The sequence below is a fragment of the Trichomycterus rosablanca genome, chromosome 14 (genome assembly GCF_030014385.1).
Source record: "Trichomycterus rosablanca isolate fTriRos1 chromosome 14, fTriRos1.hap1, whole genome shotgun sequence".
Lineage (NCBI taxonomy): Eukaryota > Metazoa > Chordata > Actinopteri > Siluriformes > Trichomycteridae > Trichomycterus > Trichomycterus rosablanca.
The window spans coordinates 22,271,615-22,288,742 of NC_086001.1; the positions used below are offsets into that span (position 1 = coordinate 22,271,615).

The 17,128-nt window shown below is 36.2% G+C and overlaps 4 non-coding genes across 4 annotated transcripts; all 4 read left to right on the plus strand.

Moving 5' to 3' along the window:
- Window positions 1–145: 145 nt before the first annotated feature.
- trnaa-ugc (transfer RNA alanine (anticodon UGC)) lies at window positions 146–217 on the plus strand. Its single transcript has one exon. It is a non-coding gene; the product is annotated as a tRNA-Ala (tRNA).
- Window positions 218–403: 186 nt separating this feature from the next.
- trnat-cgu (transfer RNA threonine (anticodon CGU)) lies at window positions 404–475 on the plus strand. Its single transcript has one exon. It is a non-coding gene; the product is annotated as a tRNA-Thr (tRNA).
- A 2,537-nt stretch (window positions 476–3,012) lies between these two features.
- trnas-cga (transfer RNA serine (anticodon CGA)) lies at window positions 3,013–3,084 on the plus strand. Its single transcript has one exon. It is a non-coding gene; the product is annotated as a tRNA-Ser (tRNA).
- A 1,020-nt stretch (window positions 3,085–4,104) lies between these two features.
- On the plus strand, window positions 4,105–4,176 carry trnat-cgu (transfer RNA threonine (anticodon CGU)). The gene has a single exon. It is a non-coding gene; the product is annotated as a tRNA-Thr (tRNA).
- The last annotated feature ends 12,952 nt before the right edge of the window (window positions 4,177–17,128 follow it).

Genomic DNA, 17,128 nt, shown 5'->3' on the forward strand with positions numbered 1-17,128 from the left:
TTCTTAACAGCTACCACAGATTACTCTGCAAGTGTGCCTTTAAATTTTCAATCCCCTGCCTGCTAGAGGCTAGAGATACCTGGTCATGGGTCTCTTTTTGTTTTTGCAAAGAGTCCTGTACCTGTTGCATTGGTGCCAGTTCCGGGGGGATGTAGCTCAGTGGTAGAGCGCATGCTTTGCATGTATGAGGCCCAGGGTTCAATCCCCTGCATCTCCAGTAGCTTGACGTTTCACTCTGCTAGAAAAAAGTTTTAAGTGTGTTTCTAAAGACGATGGTTTTAAGAACGGTCACTATCAAGCTGGCGTTCTGCTTGTTACTCTTGAACTTTAAGAATGTGCTCAGCTTCCAGTTGTTACTTTTGCAGAAGAATGTTTTTTCAACTTTCTGCCAGTTACCTGGAGAGGTGCGATGGCCAAGTGGTAAGGCGTTGGTCTCGTAAACCAAAGATCACGGGTTCAATCCCCGTTCGTGCCTTTACTATGCATGTTCTCATTTTAAAACATGACCAATATGCTCTAGTTCACATTCCCTCTAGGCTAATTTAAGAATCACAACTCTTTTCCTAGTTTCCCTTGCAGGTCTTATTTACCACATTAATGCTATGCTTCCACACCAGCACATCTCCTCTACATAGGGAAGGCAGCTTATAGGTACTGCATGTCGTGCCTGTATGAGCTCCAGAGTGTCACAATCCCTTGAAATATCCAGGTACTTAGTCAGACTCAATCACAAGCCCGTTTTAAACTTCACCCAGCTGACTGAGCAAAGGTACAGGAGTTAGATGAATTTTGGATGGGACTTTCTATTGGCTTGCATGACATGATGGAGCTTGTTAACCGAGTGTTTAATGTCTTTTGGAGCCAACCGGTTGAGAGAGCCAGTTCTTAACCGCGACCACAGAAGACTATGCAAGTGTGCTGTTAAATCTGCAATCCCTCACTTGACAGATGCTAGAGATTCCTGCTCCTGGTTCTGCCTCTCTTTTTGCAAAGACTCTCGTACCCGTTGGAGGTTTACAGTGGTGTATAGTAACGAAGTAATAATACTTCGTTACAGTACTTAAGTAGTTTTTTGGAGTATCTGTACTTTACTGGAGTATAAAAAAATTCGGCAACTTTCACTTTTACTCCACTACATTTCCGAACCACAAATAAAACGTTTCACTAAATTAGCTTGTAATTAATTCAGTGCAGACATGATGTGTCCCATCATTTTTAAAAACTCACCTACAGACAAATATTTCCTCAGATTACTTCTGTATTACACTGTGTGATAAAGACTACCACAAAACAAGTAGAAAAGGGCACTCTTTATGGGTAATGTAGGGTGAATGGTTGAAAGCACTGAAAAGAATTAGCAGGAGCACAGAAGTTGTTCTTTTTTTCCCGTCACCTTTATTTTTGGCCACAACAATCAAAATATTTACAAGCGTGCTATGAAAAAAAAAATAGAAAACTCAACCTCTACCACCAGAGGAAACAGACTTGTGACTGCAAAGTCACTTAAGTCACATTCATTGATGTTTACAAGTCACAGGCCTAGCATAGCTTTTAGCCCTTCTCCAGAAAAAAAAAAACTCTACCCCTTTTCCAGAGCTGTATTTAAACAGGTAGCTCCTCCCATGGATCATACCATACCTCATACAGGTAAAGACAAAATATATAAAAAATAAATATGTAGTTCACAGAGCATCAAATATGGCAAAATGTTACAAACAATACTCAAACCCATTCAATAACAACATTTCCAATATTTACAGCATATGCTTATCTAACATTTCTTCTCTTTTACAGGTTCTTCACCCCTCCCCTTCTACAGAGGATGGACTCACCCAGGTAAGTAAAGCTAAGGAGTTTTCCAATAATACTCTTTTAGGACCCCACTGGTGAGTGTGAGCAGTGCCAGAATACAACAGGTGAGTGTTTACACTACAGTCCATGTTGGTAATGTGTCAGGGTACCTTACATCATTACATACTGACAGAGGAAACATTCATGGTGCTAAGGAACATGCACGTCTTTAACCCTTTAATGGTCTCAACAAGAACTCAACTTTCAAAATTTTATGGATGTTTTTTCAGCTGCTGCTTCAGGTTAACACATAAGTTAGAAATGGTGTTTTCTTAAAGTAAGAATACCAATGTTTTTTACGTTTAACACACGCCAATCAGGGAGTAGATACAGCCCAAAAAAGATGATTTGAATACAGCTTATTTTACCCAGCTATTTAGATTATACTAATGGTTGAGCAGATCATTAAAGGGTTAAAAGTGCCACACGTTTAGTTAAACTTGCTTGAGTTTTGCTTTTAAATTAATTCTGCCAAAATTCAGTTGTTTTAGGTTATTGGGATATATACAGTATCTATAACTTGAATGTACTACCCAAATCAAAAAAATGGAACAGTATAGAAAATGCAAATAAAATAGATGCAGTGTTTCTTACATTTACATCGACTCTTATTCCATCTTATATGAACTCAAAATATTTCATGTTTTGTCTGGTCAACTTCATTCTTAACATACACATACATGCATTTTAAGCTACAACACATTCTAAAAAAAGTTGGAACAGGGCAATTTAGTCCTCGTAATGAGGTTAAAAAACAACTAAATAATGACGTGATTTCAAATAGGTGATGTGAACAGCTGATTATAATCACAAATTGGCACAGATCATGTTCAGATGGAAGGAAGAAAAAAGCTTGTTAAGGTTGTTTACAGGCTTAAAAGAACAATCTTATATTTTTCTAAATGACCGCTTCAGTTTATACTAACAGCATTTACTTTTACTTCTACTTTTAATACTTAAGTGCATTTAATATCAAATTATTTTTAATACTTAAGTACATTAAACATCAGATACTTTTAGACTTTTACTCAAGTAATATTTTAAAAGGTGACTTTTACTTCTATCTAAGTAAATTTCTGGTAAGATACTTGTACTTTTACTCAAGTATGGCCTTCAGGTACTTTATACACCACTGGAGGTTTACCCTGGGATGAACAAGTCGAGGATGTAGCTCAGTGGTAGAGTGCATGCTTCGAATGTATGTGGTCCTGGGTTCGTGCCCCAGCATCTCCGGCTTGTTGTTTTACTCACTTGAAACAAACTTCAAGTTTGTTTCCACACCCGATAGCTTTAAGAATTAGCACTTTCAAGCACACATTCCAGTGCTTACTCGTGCACAGGGAAATTTTTCAGTGTGTGACCTTTCTTTGCTGTGCTGCCATGGCCTTGGGCTAAGGCGTCGCTCTAGGAAACCAAAGCTCACGGCTCATTCCCAGAGTGTGTCTTATTCATGCTTTGTTTTTAAAGTCACAGACAAAACGCTCCTTGAAACTTACACTTGGCCGTTAAAGATCCAATCACAAGTGTTTTCTGTTGTAAACTTCACCTGGCTAAAAAGATCAACGGCTATAGGACAGCACAAGAGAACTTACCTAACACATCAAAGCTGTAATTCCACAGCAGCATCTTACTGCTACACAGGGATTGTAGCTTACATTAAACCGTTCAAATATCCGGGTAGTTGTTCCAGACCCATTCACAAATCAGTTTTAATCTTTACCTAACTAATTGGGCAAAAGGGCCAGGGGTTTGGTCATTTTTGGCCAGCCTTTCCATTTGCTTTATTGACACGGTGCAGCTTGTTAACTGAGTGTTTAATGTGTTTTGGAGCCAACTGGCTTGCAGAGCCAATTCTTAACAGCTACCACAGATTACTCTGCAAGTGTGCCTTTAAATTTTCAATCCCCTGCCTGCTAGAAGCTAAAGATACCTGGTCATGGGTCTCTTTTTGTTTTTGCAAAGAGTCCTGTACCTGTTGCATTGGTGCCAGTTCCGGGGGGTGTAGCTCAGTGGTAGAGCGCTGGCTTTGCATGTATGAGGCCCAGGATTCAATCCCCTGCATCTCCAGTAGCTTGTTGTTTCACTCTGCTAGAAAAAAGCTTCAAGTGGGCTTCTAAAACCGATGGCTTTAAGAACGATCACTATCAAGCTGGTGTTCAGCTTGTTGCTCTTGAACTTTAAGAATGTGCTCAGCTTCCAGTTGTTACTTTTGCACAAGAAAGATTTTTCAACTTTCTGCCAGCTACCTTGAGAGGCGCGATGGCCAAGTGGTAAAGCGTCGGTCTCGTAAACCGAAGATCGCGGGTTCAATCCCCGTTCGTGCCTTTAACATGCATGCTCTCATTTTAAAACATGACCAATATGCTCTAGTTCACATTCCCTCTAGGCTAATTTGAGAAACACAACTCTTTTCCTAATTTCCTTTGCAGGTCTTATTTACCACATTAATGCTGTGCTTCCACACCAGCACATTTCCTCTACATAGGGATTGGCAGCTTAGAGGTACTGCATGTCGTGCCTGTATGAGCTCCAGGGTGTCACAATCCCTTAAAATATCCAGGTACTTAGTCAGACTCAATCACAAGCCAGTTTTAAACTTCACCCAGCTGACTGAGCAAAGGTACAGGAGTTAGATGAATTTTGAATTGGACTTTCTATTGGCTTGCATGACATGATGGAGCTTGTTAAAAGAGTGTTTAATGTCTTTTGGAGCCAACCGGTTCAGAGAGCCAGTTCTTAACCGCTACCACAGAAGACTATGCAAGTGTGCTGTTAAATCTGCAATCCCTCACTTGACAGAGGCTAGAGATTCCTGCTCCTGGTTCTGCTTCTCTTTTTGCAAAGACTCTCGTACCGTTGGAGGTTTACAGTGGTGTATAGTAACGAAGTAATAATACTTCGTTACTGTACTTTACTGGAGTATAAAAAAATTCGGCAACTTTCACTTTTACTCCACTACATTTCCTAAAGAAATTGTGTACTTTTACTACGATGCATTAGCTGTATGCGAATTCGTTACTCGTTACTAATTTATGTCAAAGTACAGTAATTACAGTCAAAGTAAACTGTGAAGTTTACAGTGGAACTGTTAAACATCACAGTAAAATAATCAATCAGGTTTACAGTTTTACTATGAAATTGTTTATAGTAGAACTGTAAAATAATTCATGGTCAAACTGTAAAAGTTCATAGTGGAACTGTCAACTAGATTACTATGAAAGTTCACAGTAGAACCATGAAGTGGCCAAATTACCATCAATTCATAGTAAAACTGTAAAATAATTCAGTTTAACTATGAACTTTTTTTTTATAGTAAAACTGTGAAATAATTCATGGTTTTACTGTGAAAGTGATCTCCAGTGATATGGAGATCTTGTGACCATTGTTCACACAGGCACTGACTTAATTAAAGTGTAAAAGCATAAACGTCACCGTCTGCTGCTTGGAAGAACGTCTAGGACTGACTGTAGTCCTCCCTAAAGCTACCTGAGCAGTGTTGGGGTACTTACTCAAAAAAGTAATCCATTACTCATTACTTATTACTTAACTAAAATTGTAATGGGATTACTTTACTCATTACATCCTGGAAAATTTAATCTTGTTCCTCATTACTTTACTTTCACGTTACATTCTAAACCCAAACAAATACTGTATACTGGAATCACATCTACAAACAAATTCCATTTATTTACTTTATTTATTTAGTTTTAAAAAAAATCCTCTCTCGTGCAGATTTGTGCCTGTGTTTGTTTCTGCTTTAAAACATACACGCCATGAACCAATCAGATTTAACATCATTAAACAAGTTTATTCATTAATTATTTGTCCTTATACTAGAAGAGCGACTCGGTTCCTTTAAATCATTTCAAAGAGTCATTCAATAGAATCGGTTCGTTCGGGAACGACTCATCTCTCATCACAGTAACTGTAACTGTGAAATAATTCAGTGTTTTACTGTGAAAGTTCATAGTGGAACTGTCAACTAGATTACTATGAAAGTTCACAGTAGAACCATGAAGTGGCCAAATTACCATCAAAAATTCATAGTAGAACTGTAAAATATTTCACAGTTTTACTGATTCTGCATTAACTGATTCTGCAGTAAACAAGGAACAAACTACAATCAAATATGTTTAAAACGTTTTTTCTGTAAATGTTTATTTTCTGTTATTTTGTAAATGTGAGCTTCATCTTAGAGCTGGGCGGTTCCTGAATCACTCGGGTTAATGATTCGAATCTTTGTACTGAATCAGGAATCACGAGTCCGAATCTCAATGAACCCGGATCGTAGGAGTCCTCTGACTGGCTGCTGTTAAGTACACAAGATGAGTGAGCAGTTTTACTGGAAACACCGCTGACGCACTGCGGTCCAGCCAGCCTCCACCCCCCGAAATGCTCAGTCAAATCAGCCCCCCATGTTGTTTATATATCAGTTAATATATATATATATATATATATATATATATATATATATATATATATATATATATATATATATATAAATATATCACTTATAAAAATAAATATATCAGTTAAAAATATAGAAATATATCAATTAAAAATATAGAAATACGTCACTTAAAAATATTAATATATTAGTTAAAAATATATAAATATACAGATAGATAGATATATTCAACTTTATTGTCATTGCTCAGTACAGGTACAAGGCAACGAAATGTAGTTAGCATCTACCTGAAGTGCAAATAGTAGCATTGTGCAAAAAACAGAATATTAGTAACATATACCTATGATTAATATGAATATAAAGTTACAACTCTAGCTATTTACATACATAATAGCAATAATAACAATAAGCATATTAATAAAAAAATGTATTATAATAATAACAGTAATAATAATAAACATCAGTTAGGTATATATTAGTAATAACAGTACTAGTAATAAATAAATAATTAATTACGACAGTCCAGTGTGCAGTCCGGGGTGATGGTTTGTTTGTTTGTTTATTAGGATTTTAACGTCATGTTTTTACACATTGGTTACATTCATGACAGGAACGGTAGTTATTCATTACACAAGTTTATTCGATTCACAAGGTTATATCAAACACAGTCATGGACAATTTAGTATCTTCAATTCACCTTACTTGCATGTCTTTGGACTGTGGGAGGAAACCGGAGCACCCGGAGTAAACCCACGCAGACACGGGGAGAACATGCAAACTCCACACAGAAAGGACCCGGACCGCCCCACCTGGGGTTCGAACCCACCGGGGTGATGGTAAAGTGCAGGTGCAACTTGTGCAATAATAGATGTGCAATGATGAATAATAACAGTGTGTAATCAGAACGGTGCAATGATGAATAATAACACAGTCCAGTGTGTAATCAGAACGGTGCAATGATGAATAATAACACAGTCCGGCGTGTAATCAGAACGGTGCAATGATGAATAATAACACAGTCCGGCGTGTAATCAGAACGTTGCAATGATGAATAATAACACAGTCCGGTGTGTAATCAGAACGGTGCAATGATGAATAATAACACAGTCCGGCGTGTAATCAGAACGGTGCAATGATGAATAATAACACAGTCCGGCGTGTAATCAGAACGGTGCAATGATGAATAATAACACAGTCCGGCGTGTAATCAGAACGGTGCAATGATGAATAATAACACAGTCCGGCGTGTAATCAGAACGGTGCAATGATGAATAATAACACAGTCCGGCGTGTAATCAGAACGGTGCAATGATGAATAATAACACAGTCCGGCGTGTAATCAGAACGGTGCAATGATGAATAATAACACAGTCCGGCGTGTAATCAGAACGGTGCAATGATGAATAATAACACAGTCCGGCGTGTAATCAGAACGGTGCAATGATGAATAATAACACAGTCCGGCGTGTAATCAGAACGGTGCAATGATGAATAATAACACAGTCCGGCGTGTAATCAGAACGGTGCAATGATGAATAATAACACAGTCCGGCGTGTAATCAGAACGGTGCAATGATGAATAATAACACAGTCCGGCGTGTAATCAGAACGGTGCAATGATGAAAAATAACACAGTCCGGCGTGTAATCAGAACGGTGCAATGATGAATAATAACACAGTCCGGCGTGTAATCAGAACGGTGCAATGATGAATAATAACACAGTCCGGCGTGTAATCAGAACGGTGCAATGATGAATAATAACACAGTCCGGCGTGTAATCAGAACGGTGCAATGATGAATAATAACACAGTCCGGCGTGTAATCAGAACGGTGCAATGATGAATAATAACACAGTCCGGCGTGTAATCAGAACGGTGCAATGATGAATAATAACACAGTCCGGCGTGTAATCAGAACGGTGCAATGATGAATAATAACACAGTCCGGCGTGTAATCAGAACGGTGCAATGATGAATAATAACACAGTCCGGCGTGTAATCAGAACGGTGCAATGATGAATAATAACACAGTCCGGCGTGTAATCAGAACGGTGCAATGATGAATAATAACACAGTCCGGCGTGTAATCAGAACGGTGCAATGATGAATAATAACACAGTCCGGTGTGTAATCAGAACGGTGCAATGATAAATAATAACACAGTCCAGTGTGTAATCAGAATGGTGCAATGATTAATAATAAACAGTCCAGTGTGTAATCAGAACGGTGCAATGATTAATAATAACACAGTCCGGTGTGTAATCAGAATGGTGCAATGATTAATAATAAACAGTCCAGTGTGTAATCAGAACGGTGCAATGATAAATAATAACACAGTCCAGTGTGTAATCAGAACGGTGCAATGATTAATAATAACACAGTCCGGTGTGTAATCAGAATGGTGCAATGATTAATAATAAACAGTCCAGTGTGTAATCAGAACGGTGCAATGATTAATAATAACACAGTCCGGTGTGTAATCAGAACGGTGCAATGATGAATAATAACACAGTCCGGTGTGTAATCAGAACGGTGCAATGATGAATAATAACACAGTCCGGCGTGTAATCAGAACGGTGCAATGATTAATAATAACACAGTCCAGTGTGTAATCAGAACGGTGCAATGATTAATAATAACACAGTCCAGTGTGTAGTCAGAACGGTGCAATGATTAATAATAACACAGTCCGGTGTGTAATCAGAACGGTGCAATGATTAATAATAAATAATAGGTCCAGTGTTTAGTCCAGAATGTCCAGAATGTTGTGTGTTAACGGCGAATAGTGGTGTTCAATAAAGATATTGAGGTGGGAAAAAAGTGTTTCTGAGCCGACTGGTCCTGGCACGTATGCTCCTGTATCTTATCCCAGACGGCAGAAGGTTATACAGTGTGTGGCTAGGGTGTTAGGGGTCCCTGATGATGCTGTGTGCTCTGGTGGTAAAGGTCTCCGATGGTGGGGAGCTGTGTACCGATGATTCGTTGAGCAGTCCTCACCACCTTGTGAAGGGCCTTTCTGTCAGCCACAGTGGAGCTGCCGTACCACACTGTCACACAGTTGCACACTAAGAAAATGAAGTCTTGTCGCTGGGGCTGTACCCTCTTTAAGTACAATACAGTACCCTTCATTGCTGGTCCTATTTTGTACCCATGTTTTTGGTACCCCTCAAGGTACTATTAGGTACCCCAAGAGGCTAAAATATACCTTTATACTATGGTACAAATGTGTACCCTTTTCCAAAGGTACCAACATGTTCTTTTAGAGGTACCACCCCAGCGACAAGCCATTTTGGACCTTATAGTGACTAAAATGTACCAGAAACATACCCACTTTTTCAATGTCTGTCAAGGCTGTTTATTTAGTGGCAAACAAACAATTAGAGACAAGACCATTACAAAGACAAATTCTTATTAACATAGCTTTGTTTATGAAGGTGAGATTTAAAAGAGACCTGCCCACCTTCACTGTTATTTTATGCATTTGATTAAAATGTGTCAGAAAACAGCACACAGAACAAATTAAAAGTAAAATAGTAAAATGTCATTATTGCAATTTTAAAAGTGTATTTCATCCAAACATGGTAGAATTAAAGTGTACTCAAAATGTGAAACAAAAAAACACCATGTAGTAACACAAATGAGAACTGTACATCATCAAAATCTTAAGTTCTAATAATTTTGTTCCGATCTCTTGGAACCTTTTGACAATACTCTTTGGCATCCAGGCAGCTGTGGACATCTTTTGGAAAACATGAAATGGATATGATGGCAGGCAGTCGTTGGCAAACTGTCTCTTTTCTCAAAATGAGAAAGAAATAACTGTCTCAAACTACAGATATAGGTTGATTGTTAAACTCAAAACAACTGGTGCCAACTGGAAGAACAGAGGCTGGTTTAATCACATTTAACTCATTGATAAGTAAGTAAAAAGATAAGGCACTGCAAACAGATGGTTAATACAGTACAATTTTGAAAAATAGTATCAATTAATAAAGATGCTTACCTTTCATTCTGAATCAGGTGTACTTCTTCTGTTGTGACTTCCAAATTAAGAGTTATCTCCTTGTACTGACACACAAAGTCTCTAAATTTTAATTGTTTTTTGAAAGACTTGTCAAAAAGATAGGCACTCATGGCTTCTGTAAGTTCATGGTCTACAGTCTCTCCGTCCACATCGTTGTCTAAAATGGGTGAAAAAAGATTGGCATTACATTAGTCTTGTAGGTGAAATTCAAAAGCTTAATAACTATTTACAACTGGCAGGTAGTTTTGCTATTTAAACATAAACATAATACAATTTTCAATGCAGTTTAGAATGTACAGTGATGTACAAAACTATAGTACTTTTGCAACTCAAAACATTTTACAGTACAAGGGCTGGATCCAAAAATTTGACTGTTCATCGAGTACGGCTTGTGTGTTTAATTTTAGACTTTAAATATTTCTTAAACCAATAAGACACTGAGTAAACACAAAGCAAGCAAATACGCTAAAAAATAAAGGGCTATAGTTCAGCAATTTTCAAAGAGAAATATTTTTAAATCCTGCCTCTGAATACTGACATGATAACACTTTACTTTTCTGATAAAACTGGTTTAAATGAGACCAGTCACAGAAGGTTTAAAATACAGTCTGTTTTTTGGTTTACTCTTGCAGCTTAAATTAGGTTAACTTACACTAAAGTGGATATTACAGCAAGACATGTAACATCATATGCAAGTAAATTAAAATATTGTGTTAAATCCAAGTTCTGCTGAACCATCGCTAAGCTTTCTTTGATTCGATTCTTTTGAGTTCACAAAGATTCGAATCGGTAACAGTGATTCCACAACAAAATGAATTCGGTCATTAAAACAGAACCGATTCAGTCAAATGATTCTTTTCATCACTGCACAATGTTTACACATTGCACATATTTAACTAAAGTTAGCTACTCCAGCACTCAAAGTAGCAAGACAGCTATAAAGCACCTTAACACCATGTGGTGTTATGATATTAAACTACTGGCATACAAGTTATGGAAATGTAAAACACAATCCATGTTCACATGCGCAAATTCTGTAACGTTAATGAGGCTTACCATTCACAGGTGCATAAAACTAACTAGGTTACGTTACTACGTTAGCCAGCCAGCGTTCACTGTTCAACGGCCGATACATTCCTTCCTAAATCAGTATTTACCGCGTTTTTTGCTCAATTTTCCTCAATCACGTCTTAGAACATGGGAGCACACTAATGTGACTACAACTCACACGTTATATGAACAATTCTGGCTTTGTGTGTAACAATAAGCTTACGTATTAAGTAAAGAGAATTTGATTAAAATTGACGGTGCTAACAATTATCTCTAAACCTTCACTGACGAGGTAAATTAGCTAATGTTAAAGTTAACTAATTCACTACCATTGGATTAGCTAGCCAATATTAAAGGGGGGCCCTACAGAAGAGCAGGGCATACCATTAGAGGGCCCTTGATCACGAGGGGACAGTTTGGCAGAGTGTGTCGTTGCTATGGTGGAGAATCTGGGCCTAGACTTATCCAACTGTAGGGGCCAGTCATATGATAATGCAAGTAACATGTCGGGAAAGTACAATGGAGTCCAAGCTCATCTTAAACAAAGAAACCCTTTGATTTGCTATGTCCCCTGTGCAGCACATTCACTGAATTTAGTTGGTGTCAATGCTGTTGACAGTAGCCCAGAAGCTGGATGTTTTTTTGACTTTGTACAGGCAATGTACACATTTTGTGCATCATCTACACACAGGTGGGGAAAGGTTTTCCGTGATACTGATATCAAACTCACACTGAAATCACTGTCAGGTACTCGATGGAGCGCACGAGCTGAGTCAACTAAGGCTCTTTGGAAAAATTATGCACAACTGAGAGAGGCATTGAATGATATGTCTAAAGATATGGAGGAGAAATGTGTAACTCGAAGTGAAGCCTCTGCACTCTGACAAATTGGACATGTTGGAGATGGCCTTCATGGCATACTTCTGGGACACAATAATACAGAGGTTCCAAGCCACAAGCCTGCAGCTGCAGAAGCATGATATTGACATATGTACAGCTACACAACTTCTCTTGTCTTTACGAGACTTTGTAGCAGCACAGAGAGATAACTTTGAGGTGTTTGAAGGGGCAGCTTTAAATGTCACCACTGCTGTCTCCCAAGAGTACAGGCATGACCTCCAGCGTACAAAGAAGCGCAAAATTATGTCTGATGATAGTGCAGAGCCAGGTGTAGCATTTAACGGAAAGGACAAGTTTCGGATCGAAACTTTCAATGTTGTCATTGACAAACTTGTGTCCTGTCTCAACCACCGTTTGAATGCATACACACACTTAACTGAGCTATTTGATGTTCGTTTCATGCCTGACAATATATCCAACAGTGAGCTCACTTTAAAGGCTAACTCACTCGCTGCAGCATATCCTTCAGATCTGAACATGAGCCTGGCAGATGAATTGATACAATACAAATCATTCATAACAGAAAAAGAAAAATGTCCTAGTAAAATGCTCAAAACCATGATAAATTTGAATTTACAGTCAACCTTTCCAAATGTCTACATAGCACAACTCTTTGCCCAGGGGCCCAGACTATCCTTAATCCGTCCTTGCTAATAGCTGAACCCAGAATTCCAGTACAATAACAATGCTAAGGGTAGTTATTGTTACCTTAGCAAAAAATTGATGCTTTTTGTTCAAATGTAAAAACATGCCTGAGGAAAATGTCGATATCCTCAATACAGCTGAACACAGAACTGCACTTAGCAATCAGGGCTAAGTGTAATTAGTGATATAATATCTATATGGAGACTTTTTTTAACCAATAAACCAACAGAACCTTGATGTTCTTATTATACCAAATATCTTTTACCTCAGTGCCATACGTGAGCTGAACAATGTCAGTTTACTAACTCCTATGTGGACTTTGTGGCTACTCAGACCACACCTCTGTTATGTTGATTACAGCACACAGACCGCTCACCAGTTGCTACAAACCAGAACTAAAACAGGTAAAGACCGGGCTAGCGGTGGCCTTCTCTGCTCTTCAGTACACTGACTGGGACGTGTTTTTATTTATCTAAAAACAGGACAGAAGCTTTTAGGAATCAATAATGAGACAGAGGATTAAGGTTCAATATGTAGATGTTTTATTAGCAAACAAGCTATAACAAGCAAAATACATAAATGACACATAAATGACCACAACGATACTAATTCTAGACTGGATAGGTGGCCATTTGCTCAGACTGTAGCAAGTGCTCAAGTATATGAAAACATCAGATTGTACAAAAAACTGATTGTACCAAGTTATATAAACCAAACAATAAAAATGTGTGAAACACAAGTTATATAAGTAACATCTGTGCCAACATATAAAAATAATAATACAATTTATTTATAGGCACCTTTGAAAACACTCAAGGACACCTTACAATACAAAACATCAGTACATAATTAATTACACAGATTAAGGGTAGGCAAGTTTAAAGAAATACGTTTTAAGGCATGTTTTGAAACTAGGGATTGAATCAATGGTGCGAATGTCAGGAGGGAGAGAGTTCCAGAGATGTGGAGCTAAAAGCTCTAGCTCCCATATGAGGTATACCAAAAAGGAGAGAGTTACAATAATCAATTCAAGATGTGACCAGGGCATGAACAAGAACATCAGCACTTCTAGGAGAAAGGAATGGACGTAGATGATTTATGTTACGTAAATGGAAATAAGCAGATCAGATCATTACATCAGGCTCTAAACCTGGTTCTACCCACCATTCACTCCACTACAGATAATCACATTATTTCCCAGTAATAGTTAAACCTAAAGATTTATACTTTCATTATTACTATTTACTTATTAATGTTTACTGTGTAATTAATAGGTATTTATAATTAATTTATTGCTAACCATTTCTCCCCAACACTCACTCACTATGTTTTAAATTTTTATATTTTAGCTTGTTTGGTACAATCTGATGAGTCACACTTGTGTCTAAGTGCTGATAAATGAGCAAAGCAGCTCCAACACTGTGAGCATCATTTCTGTAAAATGTGAATGAGCTGGTGTTTTTTGAGATTACTCTGTATATTAAAACTCTTTTCACACTGTGAGCACTGATACGGTTTCTCTCCAATGTGAATGCGCTGGTGTGTTTTGAGATGACCCTGTCCATTAAAACTCTTTCCACACTGTGAGCACTGATACGGTTTCTCTCCAGTGTGAATGCGCTGGTGTTTTTTAAAATTACTCTGTACATTAAAACTCTTTCCACACTGTGAGCACTGATACGGTTTCTCTCCAGTGTGAATGTGCCGGTGTATTTTGAGATGACACTGTCTATTAAAACTCTTTCCACACTCTGAGCACTGATACGGTTTTTCTCCAGTGTGAATGCGCTGGTGTATTTTGAGATGACTCTGTCCATTAAAACTCTTTCCACACTGTGAACACTGATATGGTTTCTCTCCAGTGTGAATGCGCTGATGTATTTTGAGATGAGTCTGTCCATTAAAACTCTTTCCACACTGTGAACACTGATATGGTTTCTCTCCAGTGTGAATGCGCTGATGTATTTTGAGATGAGTCTGTCCATTAAAACTCTTTTCAAACTGTGAGCACTGATACGGTTTCTCTCCAGTGTGAGTGTGCTGGTGTGTTTTGAGATGACTCTGTCCATTAAAACTCTTTTCAAACTGTGAGCACTGATACGGTTTCTCTCCAGTGTGAGTGTGCTGGTGTGTTTTGAGATGACTCTGTCCATTAAAACTCTTTCCACACTGTGAGCACTGATATGGTTTCTCTCCAATGTGAATGTGCTGCTGTTTTTTAAAATTACTCTGTACATTAAAACTCTTTCCACACTTTGAGCACTGATACGGTTTTTCTCCAGTGTGAATGCGCTGGTGTATTTTGAGATGACTCTGTCCATTAAAACACTTTCCACACTGTGAACACTGATATGGTTTCTCTCCAGTGTGAATGCGCTGATGTATTTTGAGATGACTCTGTCCATTAAAACTCTTTCCACACTGTGAGCACTGATACGATTTCTCTCCAGTGTGAATGCGCTGGTGTTTTTTGAGATTATTCTGTATATTAAAACTCTTCCCACACTGTGAGCACTGATACGGTTTCTCTCCAGTGTGAATGCACTGGTGTATTTTGAGTTGACTCTGTCTATTAAAATGCTTTCCACACTGTAAGCACTGATATGGTTTCTCTCCAGTGTGAATGCGCTGGTGTCTTCTGAGCACACTCTGGAACTTAAAGCTCTTCCCACACTCTGAGCAGACGTTTCCTTCTTCCTGTGTGGGACTGAGATAGGCGTTAATGCTGACAGTACCAGAGGACGTTTGCTGATTACTGGAGCTTCTGGTGGGCATCAGATCCTCATGTTCAATCTTAATCTTCACCAGAGTCTCATATTTATCATGGTTGCAGCTCTTGATGTGATTGTGGAGCTGATTTTGGGTTGTAGAGGAACGTGGACACAAGGAGCAGAAGAAATCCTTGTTCAGTTCTGAAGCAGAAAATAATCAAATACATTTATAAAATTATAAATAATCAAATACATTTATAACATTATAAATAATCAAATACATTTATAACATTATAAATAATAATATACATTTATAACATTATAAATAATCAAATATATTTATAACATTATAAATAATAAAATACATTTATAACATTATAAATAATCAAATACATTTATAACATTATAAATAATAAATACATTTATAACATTAAAAATAATCAAATACATTTATAACATTATAAATAACCAAAAACATTTATAACATTATAAATAATCAAATACATTTATAACATTATAAATAATCAAATACATTTAAAACATTATAAATAATCAAATACATTTATAACATTATAAATAATGAATACATTTATAACATTATAAATAATCAAATACATTTATAACATTATAAATAACCAAAAACATTTATAACATTATAAATAATCAAATACATTTATAACATTATAAATAATCAAATACATTTGTGGCATTATAAATAATCAAATACATTTGTAACATTATAAATAATCAAATACATTTATAACATTAAAAATAATAAAAAACATTTATAACATTATAAATAATTAAATACATTTGTAACATTATAATCAAATACATTTATAACATTATAAATAATCATATACATTTATAACATTATAAATAATCAAATACATTTATAACATTATAAATAATCAAATACATTTATAACATTATAAACAATCAATACATTTATAACATTATAAATAATAAATACATTTATAACATTATAAACAATCAAATACATTTGTGACATTATAAATAATCAAATACATTTATGACATTATAAATAATCAAATACATTTATAACATTATAAATAATCAAATACATTTATAACATTATAAATAATCAAATACATTTGTGACATTATAAATAATCAAATACATTTATAACATTATAAATAATCAAATACATTAATAACATTATAAAAAATCAAATATATTTATAACATTATGAATAATCAAATACATTTATGACATTATAAATAATAATATACATTTATACCATTATAAATAATCAAATACATTTATAACATTATAAATAATAAATACATTTATAACATTATAAATAATCTAATACATTTATAACATCATAAATAACCAAAAACATTTATAACATTATAAATAATCAAATACATTTATAACATTATAAAAAATCAAATACATCTATAACATTATAAATAATCAAATACATTTATAACATTATAAATAATCAAATACATTTATAACATTATAAATAATCAAATACATTTATAATATTATAAATAATCAAATACATTTATA